The 19,485-nt window shown below is 31.6% G+C and overlaps 1 long non-coding RNA gene across 1 annotated transcript in view; it reads left to right on the top strand.

Annotated features, from left to right (window-relative positions):
• The window catches only part of LOC129239571 (uncharacterized), a 53,770-nt gene that overhangs the window by 19,950 nt on the left and 14,335 nt on the right, over positions 1–19,485 (top strand). The gene's annotated exons all lie outside the window — the stretch shown is intronic.

The raw sequence follows: 19,485 nt of genomic DNA on the forward strand, positions 1-19,485 counted from the left end.
ACGTTTCGGAAGAATTATAATAAAGAGGTTTTTTTTACATATTTTGTTTTTTGTTTTTCAGTCGTCTTTTCTCAGTCTAGTTTTAATTCATATTTTCGCCCTTACCCCTATTAATTCGTAGCTCTAGGTTTACTTTTCATCTGCACGTCGTTGCAAAATTATAAACACTCCATTATGATTTTTTTATTATAAATGTAATTCACACTACAACAACAACCATATAACGTAAAGTTTTAAACTTTGTACTCATTTTCTCAAACTTTCATCAAAGCCTTTATGAGAGAAAATCATGAATCAATAGTGATTAAGACAATCGACATTTTGGTTTTTGAATTTCTTATCAATTTTGATATTAAAATTTGGTGTTCCATTTTTTCTCTACTCTGCTCTTTGCAAAATGATTACGAGTCTACTCCCGAACTACCATTTATTAAGTTTTTTATTATTTTATTTTGCTTAACTAAATTTTGTATTAAAATTTCTATAATTCCATTTATTTATTTTATTCGAATTTAGTTTACTTTACTTTTATTAAATTTCGTTTTAATATTGTATCTTTTATTATTTATATTATTATTTTATTTATGTTTTCTTGATATAATTTTTTTGTTTTTAATTTGTAATTTATTATTTGTTTGTTTTTTTTCAATTTCAAATTTTACTTTTAATTAATTTTATTTTTAACTAAATTTTATATTTTTTTTATAATTATATATTTTTAATTATATTAATAAGGTAAGTATTTTAATTTGTTTTAGTTTAATTTTATAAATTTACTTTCTAATTTTTTTATTTTCTTAATTTTACTTAATCATGTTTTATTTTTTCTTCTTATGTCATTTTGTTTCGTTTTTTCATTTCTGTTTATTTAATCTTATTTGTGTTTTCTTGGTATAATTTTTAAATTAAACAAAATTTTTTTTTATAATTTTTTTACTGTGAGTTCTTTTTCTCCTTTTTGCTGTATTTTATGCCCTTCAATCTTAGTTAATTTTGTTTTCAACTAAATGTTTTTTTTTTAATTTTTTTATATCTTTATTTATATTAATAACATAAGTATGTTAATTTGTTTTAGTTTAATTTTATAAATTTAATTTTTTTCTTTCTTTAATTTTACTTAATCATGTTTCATTTTTTCCTCTTATTTTATTTGTTTCGTTTTTTCATTTCTATTTATTTAATTTTATTTATTTTTTCTTGATTTAAATTTTTAATTTTTTATAATTGAATTTTTTTCTTTGGATTTAATTCAATTTTTGGAATTTTAAATTTTTTATATTTACAATAATTTTTTTTTTTTAATTTCATTTAACCGTTTAATATTGCTAATTATTTTATTTTAATTTATATCAGTTTAGTTTTAACCTATTTTAAGTTTTTTGAATTTAATTTTATTCGCATTTTATTTTTTCCTCTTGTTTTATTTTGCTTCATTTGCTTTAATTTATTTTTTTTCCTTAAATAATTTTGTAATCTTTTATAATTTTCAGTTTTCTATATTTTTTTCACTTTGAGCTCTTTTGTTACTTTATGCTTAGAATTATTTTTAATTTAATTTACTTCAATCTAAATAAATTTTGTTTATGTCATAGAGAAGAAACGCACCTATAGAGGCTTTCGGCTGATTTTACTTTTTATTTTATTTTGTGTCATTTATTCGCTTTGGTTAATATTTTTCAATTTTGATTCATTTTATTTTGTTTTATTTTATTTTATTTCAGTTTATTTTATTTTATTTTATTTTATTTCAGTTTATTTTATTTTATTTTATTTTATTTTATTTTATTTTATTTTATTTTATTTTATTTTATTTTACTTTATCTTATTTATTTGGTTTTTTTCAGTTAAGTTTTTTTTACCATTCTTTAATTGGCCCAACTTTAAACTTTGTTTCTTGCTTTTTTCAGTAATTGCGCAATTTTTTTTTTATTTTGTTCTCTCTATTCCCTATTCTCTGTATTTGCATTATTTTCTTCCTGCAATTATTTGTATTCCTGCATTCTTTTTCTGGCCACCGCTCACCGCTACTTCCCTTTACTTTGGTGCACTGCCCTCTGCCTCTTTCATCTTGATTACTGTGTCCTTTTCTTTTTTGCTACCTTCTATCACCGCTCACCTGGCACAAACTGCTTTTATTACCCGCAGCTCCGTCACTTACTGCTTTTCTGCACCGTCGTCCCTCCCTGTGCTCTCAGCTTTCACCCGCATCTCCATTTGCTTCCTAAACTTCTGCTTGGCTTTCGCTACTCGCAACTCCCTACACTTACCTTACTCTGCCTTCCAGGCACCCGCAACACCTGCTCTTATCATTATTCACATTTTACCCCAGCGCCTACTTCATTTCACGCCACTGCAACTTCCTTCCCTGCTCTGACTTCCAATCCTTTGTTTGCCCTCACACGGCTCTCTTCTCGATGCCCTCCTTCTTGCTCTCAACTCGCTTATGTTTGCTAACCTCTACGAGTACATTTTTTTTATTACTCATTTGACTATCTTGTAGTCGCGTATTTGTCGTCTTCATCAGCACCATTGCCAATGTTTGCTCTTGTTTTGTGTTTGTCTTTGAGTTTCTTCCACATTTTGTCTTGATTTGCAGAATATTAGGTTTTGTATTTTTAGTCCCTTTTTCATTTTTATGATTTTTTTCTTCCTTTACTTAAATTTCTTAGAAATTATTTCGCTACGTTTGAACGCCTAAAAATATTTCATTCATATGTGCACGTTTCTCATTCCATCGTGATTTTCGATAGCAGCTGTTTGTATTGTTGGACAGGGGGAGGAAGAAATGTTGAATACGGCCGGTACATAAATGTTTATGAATCCTGAGAGAAGAGGTGAAACTTTAAATTTCTCAGTTCAGGCTTTAGTCTCAGCATCTTCTTTATTAGACCCATCCATTCCATTAGAACCAGCTTGCCAAAGTCCAAGTCATTACTTGGATTTCTTATATTTTGCTAGAGAAAATACTGGGGGATCGCGAAGTTGTGCATGTGGCTTTGAGGACTCTTTTGCGATAGCTGAAAAAATATCAGCTCTATTTAATATGATCTCACTCGGCTTAAATTAGTGCGCTGAGTTGATATTGGAATTTTGAAGTAAATCTATCTAATCAAACTCGGATGTTAATGCAAGGTTTTTGACAGTTTATCTGTAAAATTGGCGAAGGTGTATCCTTTAATCTTAGTCCCGAAATCAGGGATGTGAATTCTGTGGCATCTATCAAAAGTAGCGAGCAAATTTTCGAGAGGTTAAAGTTAACAGGCTTGGCAATTTCAATAAGAATTTAAGAGGGACTCGTAGTTGCTGCTTCCGTCATGCAGATTGTGGCATGCCGAGGGGTCAATTCTCATTTTGTGTAAACATGAAATGAAAAGGTGTTCCCGTTTTTATTACACTTTCGATTCACGTTCCGTGCAAAAATCAAAAGAAATGACAAAATGTTTTCACATGAAAATAATAAAGGGGAATGAAACGAGATTTTTTCACTTTTTGATTTCACAATCGTTTCTTGTTGCATGTTAAAGTGAAAATAACTGTCAAACTATTTTCATATGAAAATGTTCTTTGCACTGCAAATTTGTATGTGAAAAAAATGGAGAAGGAAGTCCGTAGCAAGCGTACAATTGCGAGTATAGTTACGTAGCTACATAGTTTTGCAGCCCGAAAAGTTTCTAAGAATTTTTATTGAAAAATTGAATAATTGGATGAAAATTTTAGGGTTCTTTTTAACGTGCACAAAGTTGTGAATTAAGATAACAAATACCATATAATATTTGTTGAAGAATGAAGTCTACTTTTATAAGCAATTGACGAAAAAAAATTATACACGAAACATATAGGAAATATTGAAAAAGAGAGCAGTGGATCATTTGGACTGGGTGCCACTGTATGCATCTATGTATAATTAATATTTAAGAGTAAAATTTCTTCCCAAAGAAAAAAAGCGGAACTAACATTTAATGCAGGTCCCTCAAAGCCTTCTAAATAAATCTCATCATTTTGGTGTCATTTCAAAGAGTTTTATCCATCGTGAAGAGAGCGTCTCAGCACTCTCACCAAAGTTCTATAAATATTAAATTATTTTCAATTTATTATCTTATCTTTCCCAATCACGAACTCTTTGCTACAAATCAAGCCAAATAATTATGCACGACAAATTTTCTTTAATTTTACTCTCGCTTGACATTTTTGTTTTGAAATTTGAATCATACTTGCAAAAGTTTCAAAGTTACAGTGGAAACAGAACACTTTTATCTTGGCACAAACGAGAATCGCAAAATAATCGATTGTGAAAAGACTGAGTGAAAAGTGTCGGTCAAAGCAAAAATTAAAACTTTTTCTCCCTTAACGTTTACACAGAACGAGAACAGAACCCCAGATCATCTATATATGTAAATATTTTTTTCGCTCCCGTTCATTGGCAATGCTTTTGCTTTCCAAATTACATTTACCCTTGATGATCTGCGAATAACTGAAGAATTTTAGGACCCAATTAGACGTGTAGCTCTTGCCGTACTAACCAGATTTATATATGCAAATTTGCCTTTTTTTTTGTATATACATTTTTAAAAAAAATTTTCTAAATAAAAATGTTTAAATTCTAATAAAACGATTCCAAATCTGTAATTTATTATTCCTCCCTAAGAAGAAATTAATACATATTTTCTTGTATTGAGGTAGGGTTAATATGTTAGATACCGCTCTGAATTTCGTACTTACCAAGGAGGAAACGCTAGCGGTCATTTCTGCATATTTAGCTAAAATAGTTTTATTTTATTTTTTTGCGTTATGAGGTTTTTCCAGCAAACGAGCAATTATGTGTAGTCATGAATTGCTACATAACTCTGTGCTTCACAGCACAAATTTTCAGGTATTTTTTGTGATTCATATTAAGCATACAATTTTTTATCGCTTCTGGAATGCTACAAAGGCCGTGGTAAACAATGGAAGCCATAGAAATAAAACACTTTTCGTTACTGAATTTGTATTTACTTTTTATTTGAGTATTTATTAAATGGTATTGGAAGTGATAAGCAATGATCGGCAGTTGAGTGTGTAATAGCTCTATGCATAAGTGTATGTGGTTGAAAGTATTTTACGATTACATAACATTTTTGCTGAAAAAGTTAGGTATTAAGTTTCAAAATATGTAGCGAAATTAAAAAAAATATATATGTTTCTTGCTTATACCGAAGAAGGCACATGCAGCAATTCGACAATGTGGCCTTGTCTTTGATGATTTTTTTTTTGTTTTGTTTTTTGCATTCAATAGACCAACCTTCACGTAAAGCAAAATAAAGAGCTCTGTACCTCTTTTCTCTTTGTTTCGACCATGAAGTTATTAGTTTTGGCTACTCCTCTTGGGCAATGGAATAAGTGCTCACATTCTGGTACGACTCTACGATTTCCATGACTTTATCGATATCTTCGAGGACTAGCCTACCAGAGCGTGTCTCATACTAGACGTCCATATCAACAGAATTGGTTCACTAGAATCATCGCTTCTCTAATGCATTCGATTCTAGATTAGTTGCATGGTATAGAACTTCCGCTTTTCTTTCCTCCATTATGGAATGCTATAACAGCTAAGCATTTTTAAGCGTAATGTCATCTTTAAATCATGAGATAATCAGAATTTTTTGTTTCACTTAATATGCGCTATATACTTACATACATAGATGCTTATGAGAAAGAGTAATGGCTAGGATTCTCTCCCCAAAAAATTAAGAAACCACACTAAATTTTCCATAAAATTTTTAAATACTAAATTTTTAGTACAAAATTATTAGCATAAAAAATTTCTACTACTAAACCTTAGGCACTGAATTTTTAGTACTGAGTTTTAGTACTAAATTTTGTATACATAATATTAAGTTAACGAAATTTAGTACTTAATCTTAAGCACTGCATTAGTTAGAACTGTGTTTTAGTACTAAATTTTTAATACAATGTTTTAGTACTATATTGCTCAGTACTGTATTTTTGGTACAAATATTTAAGTACCAAATTTTTTGGGTAAATTATTGAATACTAAAATCTTAGTACTAAATTACTCAGTATTGCATTTTGGTACAAATATTTTGATACTAAGTTTTTAGGATAAGTTATTGAATACTAAACTTTTATTCCAAAATATTTAGTACCATATTTTAGTACTGCATTTTTTGTACTAAATGTTTAGTACCACATTTCAGTGCCAAATTTTTAGTACCATATTTTAGTGCTGCATTTAGTACCAAATTTTAGTCTTAAATTTTTTAGTACTGCATTTTAAGTATAATATTTTAGTCTAACCTATTTTAGTACTATATTTTAGTGTTGCATTTTTTACTAAATATGTAGTAAACAAATTTAGACCACAACTTTTAGTACCAAATTTTTAGTGTTGTAAATTTTAGTTCTGCATAACACAACATTTCATTTTTCTTAAAAATGTTTTTGTACTAAATTTGTAGGAGAAATTATTGAGTACTGAACTTTTAGCCAAATATTTTTAGTACTATACTTCAGTGTTGCATTTATTTTACCAAATATTTGGTAATAAATTTTAGTACAAACTTTTTCGTAATATATTTTCGTGTTGCCTGTTTGTACTAAATTTTTAGTACCAAATTTCATTCTAAAAGTTTTTAGTACTGCATTTTTAATACTATATTTTAGTGTTGCATTTATTTGAACCAAATATTTAGTACCAGCTTCTTCGAAGTTTCTACTAAATCAATAGTACAAAATTTTTAGTACAAATTATAAGTTTTAGCACAAGTGAAAAATTTGTTTAGTCTATTTTTAGTATTCAATTTAAACACCAAGCCATTTTTTTTTTCAGAATATACTAGAAGAGTAGAAAGAATAATCAATATATCAAAAAATACTTTAGGTTATTCCAAAATGATTAGTGTCTGGAATCAGGCCTTCTCACAGAAGATTGAAATGCTCTAAACTGGTGAGAGAATCCTGGTAATATCAGATTTAGTCTTATGTATAAGTGGTTGTATGGAGAGAATATACAGTGATCCACCAGGTATGACGCCGCATCTAAATCTGAATAACCGTTCCGCAGCTCTAAAATAAAAGTCGTTATTAGAACTTTTTGAATTACAAAAGGATGTGCATGCCTCCAATAGCATTTTTATTAGAATTTTATCAACGTTCTTCGACAATTTTTAGATCAATAAAGGTTTATACCCTGCTGAAGACAGTCACAATTACCTAATGCTTTCTGTAATAAACACAAAGACATTAACTCACTCCTCCGTCTTAAATTCTATCAAATGGCAAAATAATAGCCTATAGCATAGAAGTCGGCTACAAATATGGTAGATCCAGCCGTGGGTAAATAGAATTGGTCCATTATGGATGCCGGCCTGGGTCCTCCCGAAATAATGCAGAAAATACTCCCGGGAAGGGTGTCTCCTCAGAAGAAGAGGAGGGATTGTTTTAATAGCCACACCACTCAACACAGTGGACGACGGTCGCTGTAAGTACGAAGCTAAATTAGCTGTTTTCGTTATTCACAAGCAAATTTGTATATATTTTTAAATGCATAATGCATAAACAAACTTTACGGATCTGAATTAATTTTCCCTTTATTTCTTCATAGGGGCTTCGAGTTAGCTCATAGCATCCATGAAACATTCATAAATCACAGAACATTTCTTATGCAAAAATTATCTTAATTCTGCATCTTATTCAAATAATTTTCCAATTTCACGCTTTCATATTCCCATTTCCACCCACTTTGCAAATATTATATTTGCGCACACCTCTCACTTGCCTAACTCAACCATACGGAAACAGGAAGACTACAGATAGATAAGCGATAAAATTAATTTGCTGTCAAAGGCGTTATATTAATTTATATGTTGAAGGGGGTACATACCAACGCACCTAACAATTGTTTGTATTTATTTATTTATTCTACATGGCATGAATGTGCGTGAGCTGGGAAAGCAAATACTTTGCTAGATTCTGCGCCCCATTTTTCACCTCACATGCTCCCACTATCCACTATTCACTAGGGAATGCATATTATTTCATTTCTCGCCACCTTACTCACATACATTTAGGTCTCTTCTGCCTTTAGTCCTCTCCCTGCTGCTTCTCTGCCTCCTCCATTCCGGTCTCCTATCGCGTTTACATTTTCTGCCAAATATACCCAGCACTAGCACTGCCTAACAAACACCCTCCACTGCTTTCTGCCCTTCCCATTCTTTCGCGCTCTCTCTTTCTCTCTCCCAGTCTCTCACTGATGCTCACACTCCCCACCTCTCAGCTTGTCCTTGCATCATTAATATTACGCTTGGCGATTGTTTGGAAAATTTGTCATTCAAAGTCCTTGAAATTTTATAAGGTTTACATGCATTTGTGTGACCTCACACAGTCGCGTACTCTGCCTATTTAGCGCAACTAACTAACAACTTCTGTTGTTTTTATTGTTGGGCGGTGTGTGTTGCAATTGTGTGCTTTGTAGCGGCATATATTTCTAAACAGGCAATTACTTCTGTGGTTCTGCCTGTCTACTTATGCATGCATACATTCATAGATTCATATACGCACACAAACTGTGGAACCGATTGAACAATTTCGCAGTTCTTCGCCCTTATTATTGTTGCCTCTTAAATTGTAGCAATTGTTGTGCGCGAAATATCTTTGAAACTTCTCCTGGATATGAGTAGAAAACGTACGTTGTCTGTCGTAAATTTGTGTAGATATAAAGATAAAGATATTTCTATGTATCTTGGCTCAGATGGGTTATTTTAAGAAGAATTCACTCATTCGCTCTCTACAACACCTACATAACGAGGCACAGATGCTTCCACTAAAGGAGCACAACAAACTGCTCAGCAAACAGTTTTTGCTAGCGTGCTTCCGCAGGTTTCACCCATGCGGACACCTGCTTGAACCAGAGCCGACCCCCTTTCCCTCTTCAACTACACCAACGAGATCCAGGACAAAACGAATCAACAACTACTGGAGAGGGCAGTGTTTAGACAGAACTTAAACGACATTCAGTAAGAGATTCTTACCACCTTCTTAAGCTCTCGAACCCCCAATGGCGTATTCGAAGCCCAATCACCAGCACCATAGCAGATAAAGAGGTCCAGCTACCCCGAAAGGGCCACGTAACCATATCACAATTGCGTTCTGGATACTGTAGCTGGTTAAACTCCTACCTATCCAGAATTGACCCTGATATACTAAGCATATGTCTAGCAAGTGAAGGCGCCCCGCACTAATATATAATAACCACCTTTTCACATGCCCCATCAAACCCATTTAGCTAACAAACCTCTCCATCTGGACCCAACCTGTCGAAGCAGCGAGTTTCCTAGGCCTACCGTTTGGTGAGTTAGACGAAGACGACCGGTGATTTACATTGCACTGACAAGGTTTAGTACTGCTACTACAACAACAACAACTCTTTTATTCCACATTCATTAAAAAAGTAGTTTTGAGAAATTGTCATCTTAATTAGTCTCCTCCATCTGCGAACTCCATTTAATATCTCAACTGGATCATTAAAAATTTATTTATCGTAAGCTCAGTATGAAAATTACCACCTGTCAAGGTCCATAATTTCCATAATTTCCATCTTTTCCATATTTTTATTAATTTTTGTGCCTCTCTATCACCAACTGCGTCGCATTCCACCAACTTTTTCTTTCATATGCTCATTTCGTCATTGAGAATCGCTACTGTCTCACTTCTTCTTCTGTGACCCTAATGAGATTTTCCGTTTCTAGAAGAAACCGAATAGCTTTAGGGTTTTGGTTCTGTTCTACTAAGGTTGTTTTTCTTGGGATCAACGGCCATTCAAAGATGTCTTTGTAAATTTATTTTACATAGTGAAACCTATGGCATTTCATGATCGCTCATTCCACTTACTGTTTGCTCCATTTCTTCTATTTTACGACTTGTACGAGCTAAAGAGCTTCCATACCGCCGACTATAACAAGTTCCAGCGTCTTAAGCTGTTGTTTGTGAGACCTCCTTGTTAGGGACTCCTTTTAGAAAAATAGTTTTCTGAAAAAAATTTAGCCTCCTTTGCTTTATAAGCCTTCCGTATGCTGCCAGGATTGCTTGCAAAATTTTCTCTAGATATCCACTTAACGCACATTGCTACTCTCTCAAGCTATGTAATCTCACCTTCAACTGTTCTTTTTTTTTGTGAAGAAAGAAGTCATACCCGCTCTCTGCGAGAAAAAGTGGAAGTATTTTATTCACACCTCCCGGCATTACCTTTGTCATCTTTTTCACTTCCAAATAAGCGTTCTCACACTCTCAGATAGCTTTACGCTTCTGGTTGGATTATCTAATAGTAGCAATGAAGGTCAAGTCATTTTGTTTTCAGAACATTTTGAAGAGAATTCCCTTTTAAACCAATCTAAGAAATATGTATTTATATTTTTCTGGCGGCTGCTGTAGCCGAATTTGTGGAACAACAAGGAGGAACGCGGCCAAATACCTCACAGAAGTATACGGGCCAATTATTTTTATTTTATTTTTTAGTGTATATTTTTTATTTCACATTTGATGCTTTGCTCTGGGATACCCTTAAGCAACACAGTTTCAGAGTAACTTCCACAGATCTACCCAAGACTGTAGCCAGGAATATTTAAACTGCTCTGCAACACTTTCTGTCTACAGTCCTGTCTTTGTCTTTTCTAATAAGGGTTGCACTTCGGCAGGCAGTAACAAATTTCCAAGTGTCCTTCTGCCATGAAAAATCTGCTCATAAGACATTTAACTGACATTCAGAGCTGAGAGCTATAAAAAACAACAGGGCTGCAATTTGTCATAATGAATTCGAGGGCAACTATCGAATTCGAAAACAAATTTTTTCACTAGTAGATGTTAGACCTCGGTAATATACCTGCTATGTAGCCTGTAGAGCCTCAAAATTTGTGAGGCAATGTAAAGTCGCTCAATTAAAATTGCAGAAAAAGTGCGGGATTTACACATTTAAAAGGAGTACACGCTTTTTTATTGTAGCACAACTCTAGCGGTCTGAAATTTTTTAGTAAAACTTTTTTTCAGTTCTGAAAACTCTTGCTCCTCTTTCTGCAAAAAAAAATCATTCCAAAAGCTTCTTTAAATCCATTCAATCGTTTTGGTTCCAAACTTTAAACTAAAAATGCTTCAAACACACTTTTTCGAACTACATTTTATGGTCCACTGAAGTTCACTTTTTGTTGTTTTTGTTCCCTTTTCTTGCTACCAACAAAAATTATGTGCTTTTAGAGTCCGTAGAGGCGATTTCTCTTCCTTTGAATTATTATTTCCGGTTAAAAGCAGACTTTACTTTCATTTAACGGTCCACCAAATACATACTTATTTATAACGCCTCCACGTATCCACCCTTTCCTTCTAGCCGCCTTGAATGATTTTGTTTTTACACCTTTTATTTAACTGAGAACCCAAAGAAGTTGTCCTTAATTTCAACAGCTGCTCGCTGAACCGTAGAATAAAGTGCATACACAGCCACGCCCCACACTTTTGCAACGCTTCAAGCGTGAAAGCCACTTGTAAGAAGAAAAAACTAACAAGAACTCACACACATCAAGTAGTAAACGCCACACACACACACACACACACACATACTCGTATACAAAAAACAACTAAATGAAACACTCCTCGCTCTGCTTGCCCTGATGATGGATGGCATTAATGACGCAATAACTGAGTAAGGAGTAGTCGTCGAGTAAATGCACCGTTAAGTCGGTCGTTCGGTCAGCTGGTTGACCACAAAATTGAACAGGTAATTGGTAACAGGTACGAGCGAGCAGCAAACCGAGATGTATGTGAATGGCTAAATAGCGCGCATATTTGCTGTGACAGTCCTTGGTCACTTTGTCGCATGTGCTCGAGAGTGGAGTAGATTGTTGAACGAAGAAGGGTATGATTGAGCGCTGGGTTGATTGATTGTCCACATGCTGGGTTAAACACATACACACACAAACACATTCGAAAACGTAACGATAAAAGCCGAATGCAAGTAGGTTCGTACTTTGCATTCACAATCGAGGCTCAACGTTGGAAAATTTGCAATTGCAACAAAAACAACTGTTGCAATGAGAGTAATAAATTTGGATCTACGGTTGACCCACTCTGACGTAGTATGGAATGGAGTTGGGGCGGGTACAATAACCGCAAAGAATTACAACTGCCCAACAACAAAACGTAGGCATCTTCCAATAACAAACTAATGTACAGCATCATCAGCCATAAATGGCTACTTTACATATACATATATAATACATATGTGTGTATGTATATGTGCATTACTAGCGTCAGCAACATCCTTGCCATTGCCCCAGTTTTCGACAACACCAAAAAAAATTAACTAGCTGCAATTTTTGTTACAGCTACTTGGGTCGTTAGGTGGGTCGTTGGTGGAATTGGCTGGTGGAAAATTTTTCCAATCAAGGCAAAGTGGGGAAACAGGCTTCGCTTTTGCAAGGGAAGCTCAACAAATTGGAGCGCGACGTCAGCAATGAATTAAATGTGTATATGTATGTGTGTGTGTGTGTATACATAAATTGTTTTGTCTGTGTGCGTATAGCCTGAATGACGTAGGCGACGTTGAATGAGTGAAGTGATATCGAGTGCATGCAGTGAGCGCCAGCAGAGTTGAAGGTGAGTAGAATGCAAGTGAAGGCCGTCAGCGGTAAGTGAGGAAGTCATGAGGTCGAACATGAAATGAAATACGATTCAATGACGAAATAAAAATAAAAGAATAGGAAAAATATTAAAATAAAATATTAAATAAACCTAAAATGGACGGAATAAAAATAATGAAAAAGAGAGAAGTAAAGTCTAAATGAAAACTAAATAAACAAAAATAAAATAAAATGAACTTTGGTGGGCTGATAAGAATAAAAAAGTTAGAAAAAAAATACTTATGTAAATAAAATTAAATTAAATAATTTACAATACAAAGAAACAAAAATTATATTCTTTTAATGGAGAAATAAAAATATAACAAAAGAAACAAAAAATATATAAAAGGAATGGAAAAGTAAAAAATAGAAAGAGTAATAAATAAATTAAGAACAAAAAAATAATAATATTAGAATGAAGAGAAAAAGATAACAAGAATTAAATAAAATAATTTAAGAAAAATTAAAAAAAAAATTAAATTGAAAAATAATTAATTAAAAACAATTAAATTTAAAAAAAATTAAATAGCGAAACTAAAGAAAATAATGTAATAATGAAAATAAAATAAAATAATTTGAATGGAATATAAACGTAAAAGTAATAAAACCCAGCCAAGAAAAAAATATATAAAAATTAAACAGTTAATAAATTTTAATAAAGTTAAATCAATTAAAAAAGTTAAATAAAATAAAATAAATTTAAGAATTTAAAAATAAAATTTTTGAAACAAATAAATAAAGTAATAAAAATAAACTAAGTTTAAGTTTTGCGATCCTGCAGGCATACAAAATGCTTAGAGAACGCGGGAGCGAGATACATATTAACATTTTCTCCGATAGTCAAGCCGCGATTAAGGCTCTGAAGATGCAATGGTGCAGAACGAAATTAGTAAGCTCCTGTAAAGAGGAGATCAATTCTCTTGCAGTGCAGGTAGCATTTCCCTGATCTGGATCCCAGAACAAAGGAACATAAAGGAAAATGAAATTGCTCATGAGCTTGCCAGGAATTGACTGAATTGGCCTCAGAGGCCTCCTACCCGGTCATCGGCATCCCCTTGTTAAAGGGCATTAAACTGCACAAATTATTTTTCAGGAAAGCGCAGAAAAGATGGAGCTCTATTTCTTGTATGTGTACTCTTTCGAAAACCCTTTGGCTCCAATACGATATATGAAAGACTCAAAAAGTCCTTTGGACTCCTTGGGACTCCATTCAATTTCCAAACTCGTAGCTGTGTTTACCGCTCACTGGACGATTGGCACACACGCGGAAAATCTAGGGTTACCATTTAACCCAATTGCAGAAGCGGTGGGGACCTTTCAGAGAAGGAGACTGTAGAGAATTTTCTCTGTAAATGTTCGGGTTTGGCAGCGAGACGGTTAAGGTCACTGGGCGCTCCTTTCTTCGGCAGCCTGGGGAAGTGCACCAACCTAAATCCAACGATTTTGAAAAGAATAATTTTGAATTGAAAATAAAAACAAGAATTCTATATTAAAAATCCCCAAACAAATGGAATTTACATTATTAGCAAAAGTAAAATAAATAAATTACACTATGAAATAAAAAACGAAACGAAGAACTTAAATAAAATAAATTTTAATGAACTAAAGAACACGAAATAATTGTGCATATGAATAAAATGAAAAAACTAATAAAAATGAAAAGAAAAAAAATTATTAAAAATATAAGAAAAATAAATAAAAAAGATAAATAAAATAAAATACATTTAAGAATTTAAAACTGAAATTTTAGAAAAATAATAAGGCAAAAAAAAACAAAAGAAAATAATATAAAAGTTTAAAAAACTAACAATAAGTGAAGTAACAAAACGAAACTAAAGAAAAATTAAATGAAATAAAATATAATAAAACTAGCATTTCCCAGTGGGCTTCGCACCACCATACATAAAATGTTTTTTTTTACATCGCAAGAAATTTTTCATATTAAGTTTTCTTTACAGAACTCGTAAAATGTTTAAACAGTTGAATTAGTTGATTTTTTTCATTAAACATACATACTTTCTAAAGATGTCACAATAGCTTTTTCTGTACTTTTTAAAATTTGATTATGGTGGCCACCTATATACAGGTAAGGTGAAAGAGCCGATAAAAACTTGTAATCAAACTTTGATTCTTTAATTTCCATTTCAGTTTTTTACGCTAAATAAATTATGCTAAAATAAATAAAGTTAAAAATGTTTTTCCAGTTCCTTGAATGCTCCAGTTCTTATTATATTTTCGTCCAAAATTAATATTAACATAATACACTTACAACCACAACAGAAACGCTCATAAGCGGCTGTGTATTTGTTGTTGTTTTTCCCATACGGGCATTTCGTATAAGAGGAAACCATTACTCACATAAAATGTCATAACTCAGGAACGGCTGCACCGATTTCAATCAAACTTCACACAAACCACCTCCTCAAAGATAGAAAAGAACTCTGAAATTTTTGTGTTAATCGGTTTGGCGATTCTTGAGTTATAAGATTACCAAGGAAATGTAACTTCTTTTTATATACATATATAGATATAGATATAGATAAGCAGTAAGTAAATTAAGATCAAAATAAAATTAAACAGAATAAGGAACAAAAAATGTTCAAAAAGGAATGAAAATTAAATAATGTTATAAATGATTTTGAAAAAAATAATTTTGAACAGAAAACAAAAACAAAAATTGTATATAAAAAACACAAAAAACTGAATTTAAGTTATCAGTAAAAGTAAAATAAAAAAACAATGACACAATGAAATAAAACAAAGAAACAATGAGCTTAAATAATAAATACTTTTTGATAAATCAAAATAATACGAATTAATTGTGTAAATGAATACAATAACAAAATAAATAAAACGAAAAAATGAATAAAAAGATAAGAGTAATAAATAAAATAGTAAAAACAAAATAAATAAAAAATCAAAAACAAAACATTAAATAAAAATGTTGGGTACCATTAAAAATTTAAATAAAACTAACCTGAATTAAATCAGGTTACAGTAAATTATAACAAATAAAATAATATTAAATGAAAAAGTGTTAATATAAAATAATGTGGCTTGATATAATAAAATAAAATGCAACAAGCAATAAAACAAATAAAAATAAAAAACAAAAACAATTTGAAAAAATTAAAAATTAAGAAAACTAAATAATAGTAAAAGTAAGGAAAAGAAACGGAAGAGTGGAGTTAAATATAATTAAGTAAAATAAAATTTAATTGAAAAAAATTAAAACATAAATATTAAAAAAAAAGCAAAAAATAAAAAAATTCAAAATAATTACATAAATGGCATTTTACATAGTAAAAGTAAGGAAAAGAAACGAAAGAGTGAAGTTAAATGCAATTAAATAAAACAAAAATTTAATTGAAATAAAAAACAATAAAAATGAATAATAAAGCAAACAAAAAAATAAAAAATAACCCAAATGAAATTTAATAAATTAAGCAATCCAAATTAATTACATAAATGAAATATGAAAAATTTAAAAAATTTAAATTTAACACAAAAAAATAATAATAATGTAACATCATTAAAAAAAAACAAAAAATTAAATAAAAATTTTAAGTATCATTAAATATAAAAATTAAAAAACGGACAAATAAAATAATTAAATTTAATTCCAATGCTTGCAAAACCCAAGCTGACAACCATCTTCTATCCATGTAGAAAACAAAATACTTGACCACTAAGTTAGTCAAGCTCGCACTACATACATTTTCAACGGAGAATCGGGAATCTCGTTAATAGACTTTGTGATATGTCGCCTTTAACATTCTGATGAAATTTCAGTTTCATATCCTCAATTTCAACCTGCAAAAGGGCTTATGGATCACTCAAAAAGACGTGTATTTAGGCCTCCCTGTATATAATACAAATTCTTACAACTCTTACAAAACCATCACTGAAATACTTAAAAAAAAGATAAGAAAATGCAGATACATTCTGGCGCAAAAGTGATTAAGCACATGGCTACTTAAGCACTTAACCAACCGCGTTGCAACACTTACTTGCACGAACAACTTTTATAGCGGCACGCCTGTACTTACACACATCTTAAACGGTATCTATTGTAAAAATCAAGCGCGCGAACACGCACTGCTAAACAAAAGCATTAAGTGAAGGTTAAGAGCGACTTAACGGTTGATAACCAGGGAAAATATGATGAAGTAGCGAAAATAATGATGAATATATGGGAAATATGGCATGCTCGTGCATGTATGTACGCAGTCAGATAGGAAATCGGGCAAGTAAGTGCACTGGCGTTTCTAATGCTGTGCTTAGACTTGATTATGAGATTAAAAAAAAAAATTTTAATTTTTTCGAATCTTTTTTCCAATTTCTATACACTCTTTACATTGCAATAACAAATTTTCAGCAACGTAATATTTTGTATGGCATTCAACGAAGTGCAGCGTTGTATTTCTATATTACTACAATTGCAAGGCAAGCACTTCTCTGCATGCTTGCTACCTCCACTCCAGCTGTTTTTTTTTTTTTATAAATTTTTCAGCATCAGATTTTATGAGATTTTTGTGCACGTTTGCTAATTTCTAACTTAGGTGTTATCTCAAAAGTTTAGGTACTTTAACACTTGACTCATATACACTCACACTTATGCAACACATCGAAAGGCAGGTTTTGTGTGCGCCTATTGCACTGCCTCATTCGCATTATCATTCAAGTAGTTGCGAATTATTCACACGAATTGACAGTGAAAATAGGATTAGAGATTTGAAATGTTGACAGTTGGATTCCCTTGTGGTGAAAGCGAAGGCAGTGCAGTATTGAGTTGCATGTGCAGTCAGTTACATAAAATGTTTGTGTGTATTTGGGTACATCCATACGAAATTATAACCGCAGTATTTGAAAATTTGTAGCGGCTTCGAAGCAAAGCCCATTCCATACATAAATCACACACTTTCATATAACGTATATGTAATATATTATGTAATATAATAATATAACTATAATTTTTGTTTTTACTTTAACTGTTAATAAAAGCATTCGTAATGTGTCAGAAATTTAGTTTATAGCTCGACATTTGCAAATTGGACTGCATTTCGCTTTAATAAAGTTGGAAAATAAACAAAAAGATGATAGGATTTTCGAAAAGCGAATAGTCAGTAGCTAGAAGCTCCGATTTGTCTCTATTAGACTATTTTTTATGGGATGCTTTTTGCAATAAAAGTTATATTAACCGTCCAGAGACTAATCAAAAGATGAAACATAAAGTGAAAGGTGCTACTGGTCAGATAAGTGTCGGCATACGCGACATTTAAATAAAATTAGGAAAAATTAATAAAGGTAATGAAAAACCATATGAAATAATATAAGGTAATAAAAATTACAACGCAAAAATAAAAATAAAATAAAAACAAATTTAACAATAAACGAGAAATATAATATAAAATAACAAAATCAGAATAAAACTAAAAATTTAAATTAAAGTAAATTAAATAAAACTAAACTAAATGTAGCAAAATAAAATTAAATTAAATTAAAGCAAGAAAGCAAAGAAATTTCGGCCGCCGTAGCCGAATGGGTTGGTGCGTGATCACCATTCGGAATTCACTGAGAGGTCGTTGGTTCGAATCTCGGTGAAAGCAAAATTAATAAAAACATTTTTCTAATAGCGGTCGCCCCTCGGCAGGCAATGGCAAACCTCCGAGTGTATTTCTGCCATGAAAAAGCTCCTCATAAAAATATCTGCCGTTCGGAGTCGGCTTGAAACTGTAGGTCCCTCCATTTGTGGAACAACATCAAGACGCACACCACAAATAGGAGGAGGAGCTCGGCCAAACACCTAACAGAAGTGTACGCGCCAATTATTTATTTTATTTTATTTTAAATAAAACAAGATAAATAAAACTTAAAAAAAAAACAATTAAAACTAAATAAATAAAAAATATTTAAAAATGTAAAAAAACATACATAAAAAAATAAAATAAAATAAATTTAAAATTAAAACCAAACAAAATAAAATTTAATAAAATTACCACTTATATGCTTATAGAAAACAAAAAAAACTATCAGTGGTCTCAGTCCATGACCTGTGCAAATAGTAGACTGACGTGGCCGGAATGGAACATGGGCCGCACAAACCGACTGTTGAAACTAAACAGGAAAGACATGAAAAATCTTCTCGAGGTTCTAACAGGGCACTGTCTGATTGGCAGGCATGACAGCAGACTGGGAGCGCCCTGTAACGACTATTGCAGAAGCTGTAACGACATCGAAGAAGAAGAGACTATAGAACACTTGCTATGCGGGTGCTTGGCTCTGGATAGAAGAAGGTTCAATATTTTAGGAAAAAATTCCATGAATAACTTGACAGAAGTAGCCAATATAAGAATAACAAATCTTGTTAGATATATTAAAGCCACAGGTTGGTTCAATGAGGACAGTTTAGAGTGAGGAGAGGGGAGAGGCGACAGCCCTGGTGGTATCACAATGGGCCTACAGCAGGCCTAGGTGTGTAAACCGACAACCACTATACCTACCTACCTACCTACCTTTTAGTTTAAATAATACTGTTAAAAAGTTAAATAATATGAAATTACGAAAACCCAATTTATTGTAAATAAACTGAAAATAAAATTGAAAATAAAAAAAAACTAAGTAGAAAAAATAAAATTAAAATAACTAAAAAAAATTAAGTAAGTATCCAAAAAAAGAAAAAAATTAAATCTGGAAAAATAAATAAGAACAAAATAATAATAAAAACAAAAAAAAAAAACAAATCAGAAAAAAATATATTAAAAACTTATATAAAGTAAAGTAATGCAGAATAATAAATAATAGTAATGAAAAAAGAACTAAAAAT

This window comes from Anastrepha obliqua, chromosome 2 (assembly GCF_027943255.1).
Source record: "Anastrepha obliqua isolate idAnaObli1 chromosome 2, idAnaObli1_1.0, whole genome shotgun sequence".
NCBI classification, from domain to species: Eukaryota; Metazoa; Arthropoda; class Insecta; order Diptera; family Tephritidae; genus Anastrepha; species Anastrepha obliqua.